The 5,880-nt window shown below is 31.2% G+C and overlaps 1 non-coding gene across 1 annotated transcript; it reads left to right on the forward strand.

The window, feature by feature from the left end:
- The first annotated feature begins 2,501 nt into the window (after positions 1-2,501).
- On the forward strand, positions 2,502-2,604 carry LOC111813904. The gene has a single exon (XR_002819028.1). It is a non-coding gene; the product is annotated as a U6 spliceosomal RNA (small nuclear RNA).
- Positions 2,605-5,880: the final 3,276 nt, after the last annotated feature.

Below are 5,880 nucleotides of genomic sequence, written 5' to 3' on the forward strand. Positions count from 1 at the left end.
GCTAATTTTCAAGAATATCCCTAAGAAAATTTTGGGGGTAACATCCATATGATTTTCTTTTGCACAGTTCCAGAGAGTGAAAATATAAGATTAATGCACTTGTAGCTTTTCTTCATCCTAAATCCTGTCCTCCAGACTTGCAAACACACCTCTGCTTCTCATGTCCTGAGATGAAACTGACTCTGTAGAGGTCACTCTAAAGTCATTCTCTTTCCTTACAAGGATGTCAGTGATACTGACCATACTACTTCAGTTAACCTTCATTACATTTTTAAAACCCCAGGCACAAACACAGTCCCATTGCAGGTAATAGCTGCCATGCATTTAGTTTGGTGGTGGGATACAACTGATTTCACAGCACCTGCTCTCATACTATATTAATCTTTACTTCTCTAAAATATTTTTTACAAGTAACATATTTGCTTCTGTTGTCTAACTTACTTCCCTAAGTTTATCCAGAAATTTGCTCTGTGTTGTAACAATTTATTGTTATGAAATAGTAGAACATTGCTGGGTAGAAGTTCCATATTTTGTCTATCTATTCACCTGGTTGGACACTCAAGGTATTAACCTGAGAGTCCTAACACCCATATAGACAACTTCTCCTGTGCTTACCCTCACAACTACCAAATATTCAGAAACACGATATTCAATTCTAAGCACTCTAACTTAAAGACTAATTTTGAAACACAATAATAGGGATTTTGGATCTTGAAATATCACATAAAGTTTTAGTTAATAAATTTAAGCAAGAAAACACATGGTACTTTTCCATAGGTGGACTTCATATGCATCAGGTACTAAGGAGTGCTAAAACTATCTATGATATAAAGTTATGTGTTGTAGGAAATGTTTAAGGAACAAATATAATGATAATTATATACATATATAATAAATAAATATAAATATATATATGAATGTTCACATTTTATAAATAGATAAACAGGGAAACACAAGTGTTATCTAATATCACGTGATAAAGTTTGGATTTGCAAATTATGCAGCTTTTATATAGGAATATTAAACAATGAATAAAACACTACATTTTAAGTTTAGATTTATAATGAATATCATTTACACTAGAGGTTTAAGAAATGTATTTCAAAACCTAGACAAGCATTTTGTTTTATTCTCATTTTTTAATTTATTTTTTATTTTTTTGGCAGAACAGGGGGTTGAACTCAGTCCTTGTGTTTGCCTGACAAGTGTTTTTACACTGAGCCATCTCCTCGGCCATGTTTTGTTTTTTAATTTAAAGGAATAAAAGCACATATTAATGAAGAAATATGTAAAAACACTGTTTTTAGTTCTGTGCAAAGAATAAAACAAAATTTCATAAAATAATCAGATAACAAGTTAATACATTTTATCCTGATCTTAAAATAATGTCCTAAATGTTATCCAGAATCCAAATCATAGACAAAAAAGACTCTCTACAAAAAAGAAATAAGTAAAATTTCAAAATTTAATTTCAATGAACAAAATAAAATTATGATAAATATAGAGACCATTTATGGAGAAGTACCTTGTATTTTACCACTTAAATTTATTAGTTAAAACTTTATGTGATTTTCAAGACTTAAAAATCCCTAATTATAAGTTTTAAAATTGATCCTTCAGGCAGAATGCTTAGAATTGAACATCGTATTTCTAAATGTTCTGTAATTGTGAGGGTAAACAATATTTTAAAATATATGCTAATTTTCTTTCCTTATATACTAGCATTTCTATACTTCACTCATTTGCTACTAATTTTAATAATTTTTATGACCAGGTAAAATTATAAAAGGTATAATTTACTAGTGACCAAGTGATAAAACTTTTGGATAAATTATATTAAACTGCTATTATGAATATAGATATACATAAATTTCATAATGAGTTGATTAATAAAGCATCCATTACAATTTCTGATTTTTATTACTGCTATAGACTGTATCATAAAATTATCAATAAACCATTATTCATATTTTCTCCCAAGAAAACTCATAGAGATACTATTCTTGAATTAGATATTATTGTAGCTAAAATAAAGCAAATTATAACACTCACAAGGTTATACAAAACTATAAATATTGCATTACAAATTCTGAAATACAGCCAAATTTTCAGCTTTCATATATGGTGAATCAATATTGAATATCATGGAATGTTACCCCAATATAAAATCAGCTCTTTGTGGCAACTTCACGGATCATCAGAATTTAACCTAAAAGTAATTCTATAATAAATACTACCATTTAATTAATTATATTCAGTTATATTGTCATATGAAATTTATAAATGATAATTTACATTTTATGTGCTATTTCAATGAATTCTGTGTAAGATTTAATGACTTTTGTAAATATATAGAACTAGGTAAGCACTACCTTAATGGATAGTTCTGATCAGCCAAAGAACTTTGCCAATTACTGACTAACAGTAGTCGAATATTAATACTGCTTTTCATTCATATTTATTTTATTTGTTCTTTTAATATCATAAAAATTGTATCATGCTTGCTTTGCTAGCACATACACTAAAATTGAAATGAGGTAGAGAAGAGTAGCAAGGCCCCTTCACAATGATGACTTGCAAGTTGATGAAGTATTCCATATTTTACAATGAACAACTGAAGAAATTCATGGCCACCAAACCAGCTTTACAAAATGATCTGAAGGATATGTTAGAAAGAGGCCTACAAACACAGAAGCACCAATAGAATGAAGCCACCAAGAAGGGGAAACATTTCAATAGAGAAACATAGGAAACCAATAACGTGAAAGAGATAAACCAAAACATATCAGTTATAATCATTATCATAAACAGCCTCAACTCACCAATCAAAAGAAACAGACTAGCAAAATGGATCAAAGCAAGATCCAACAATATGCTTCTTTCAAGAAACACACTTAACCCAACAAAGAAACTTATCGACTAAAAGTCAAAGGATAGAATACAATGTGTCATGCCATAGGAACCCAGAAAAAAACAGAAGTCACTATTCTTTTGCAGAAAATGTAAACTTTAATCCTAAAATGGCCAAAAAATAACAAGGAAGGTCACTATATACTTGTTAAGGGAAAACTCCAAGAAGAGATAGAAATCATAAACATACATGCTTTAAACTTATGGTGCAATCAACTGCATAAAGCAAATATTCACAGACTTAAAAACTGAATGAGCACTAACACAATTTTTTGCGGGGAACCTAAATAACCAAAAATAGACACATCAACTAGACAAAACATTCACAAGGAAATATCAGATTTAAACTAAGCCTATTATCACATGAATTTGGTATATTCCTTCAGAGTTATCAACACCAAAACTTCAGAGCAAATTCTTCTCAGCTGCAGGTGGGATCTTCTCTAAATAGACTTCATTTTATCCCATTAAATATGTTTAAGGATAGATAGATAGATAGATAGATAGATAGATAGATGATAGATAGATAGATAGATAGAAAAATTGAAGTTATTCAACACCTTTTTTCTGGCTATAATGCAAAAAAACTGGAACTCAACATCAAAATAAATCACAAACACTTCATAAACACATTGAAATTACTCTGTGTACTTCTGAATAGCCAATGGGTTGCAAAGAAAATTAAGGATAAAATTAAACAGTATATGCAATAAAACTATAATATCAACAAAACATACCTAAACTTATGAGACACAATGCATGCAGTGCTATGCAGAAAATTTGTAGCAATGAATTCATAAATAAAGTAAACAGAATGAACTCAAATGAACAACCTAATGCTGAAACTTCTAGAAAAAGAAGAGCAAACTGAACCAAAATCCATACAAGTGAGGAAATTATAAAGATCAGAGCAGAAATTAATGCATTTGAGACTAAGAAAACAATACAAAGAAGCAATTGATTGAAAAGTTATTTCTTTCAAAAAATTAAAATTAACAAGCAATTAGTGGACCTCACCAAAAAGAGGAAAGAAAAAACAAAACAAACCAACAAAATGAAAATTCAAGCCATTAAGAAAGAAAGGTGGGAAATCAAAAAATATTTTACACAAATTCCAGTCATCAATATTTACTAAAAAAATTCCATTAATTTAGAAGAAGTGGACATATTGAATGGGCAAAACTAAATCAGGAGGTTATACAATCTCTATATCAGCCTTGAAGTTAAAAGTAATTAAAAACTTACCAGTGAAGAAAAGCTCATTCCCAGAAAGATCTACTGTTAAAATCTGCGAGAAATTTAGAAAAGTACTAACTCCACTAATGCTGACATTTGTTGAGGAAATTGAAAGGGAAGCAGTATTTCCAAAATTGTTGCTAAATGTAAGTAATAACCTGATTCCAAACCAGAGAAGAACACAACCAAAAAAGAACAGCACAGGCCAATTAACCTCATGAACGTAAATGTCAAAATACTCAATAAAACACTAGTAAAGAAAGAATGCAGCAAGTCGTCAAGAAGATAATACCCCATGACCAAGCAGGATTCATCCCTCGGATACAAGGATGGTTCAATATATGCAAATCAATAGATGTTATACAACATATTAACAGAAATCATATAGTCATCTCAATAGATACAGAAAAATCACTTAATAAACTAAACCATTCATGAAAAAAACCCTATGGAAAATTGCAATAGAGACTCTTTATCTTAATTTTATAAAGGCTATATATGACAAACCAACAGCTAATATCATACCAAATGGTTGAAATTTGAAAACTTTCATACTAAAATCAGGAAAAAAGACAGAAATGTGACCTGTCACCTCTCCTATTCAATATAGCTCTGGAAACATTACTGAGAACAACTAGATAAAGAGAAAAATAAAAATAAAAAAGCGAGAAGTTAAATTATCATTATTTGCAAATGAGACAATACTCTACATATAATATACCAAAAAGTCCCTTAAAAGACTTCTACATTTAATAACCAAATTCACAAACATGGCTGGATAAAAAGTGAACACATACAGAGAAAGTCGACAAACTTACAGAGAGAAATTAGGTCAACTGCAATCTTTGCAATCTCATCCAAACAATGAAATGCTTACTAATCAATCTAAGAAAAGAAACAAAAAAACCTATAAATTGAATATTATAGTGCACTGAAAGTGAATATTGAAGAAGATATCAGAAAATAGAACAGTGTCTTTTGCTCATGGATAGGAAATACCAGCGTAGTTAAAATGGCCATACTCCCAAAATTGTTGCACAGGTTTAGTGCAATTCTGTGACGTTGCAGAGAGCTAGAGAAGACATTCCTAAGATTCATTCGGAACCAGAAGAGACCTAAAATAGCAAAAGCAATTTTGGGCCCAAAGGCAAGTCAGGGTGTGTCACAATTCCTGATTTGAAAATATGCTATGACGCTACTGCGATAAAGTCAACATGGCACTGACGGGAGTGGGGCGGGGGAACTACCCTAAGGATCAGGGAAACAGATTAGAAAATGCAGAAAAACTCAAAACACACTAAACCACCTTGTCGTCAACAACCACATTCACTGGAAGAAAGATAGACTATTTAACAAAGTGTGCTGGAACACTTGGCTTTCCACATGCCTAAGACTAAAACTATACCCATGTCTATCAGTATACACTTAAATAAAGTCAAAATGGGTCAAAGATCTGAATGTTATTATTATTACTATTATTATTGTTTTTCTTTTTTTGTGGAACTGGGGATTGAACTCAGGCCCTTGCATTTGCCAGGTTTATGCCACTGAGCTATCTCCCCAGCCCCAAAGATCTAAATATTAAACCAAAACCTCTGCAAACACTGGACAGGAAAACAGAATTTTTGAAAGGATGCGTGTCAGCAGAGAATGCATGCATAAAACCCAGATGGTGCACCAGGGATATACCTCAGCAGCGCACCTGTCTTCCTGGCAAGCATAAAGTGCTAAGTT

Source organism: Octodon degus, unplaced genomic scaffold (genome assembly GCF_000260255.1).
Source record: "Octodon degus isolate 3935 unplaced genomic scaffold, OctDeg1.0 scaffold00237, whole genome shotgun sequence".
Classification (NCBI taxonomy): Eukaryota; Metazoa; Chordata; class Mammalia; order Rodentia; family Octodontidae; genus Octodon; species Octodon degus.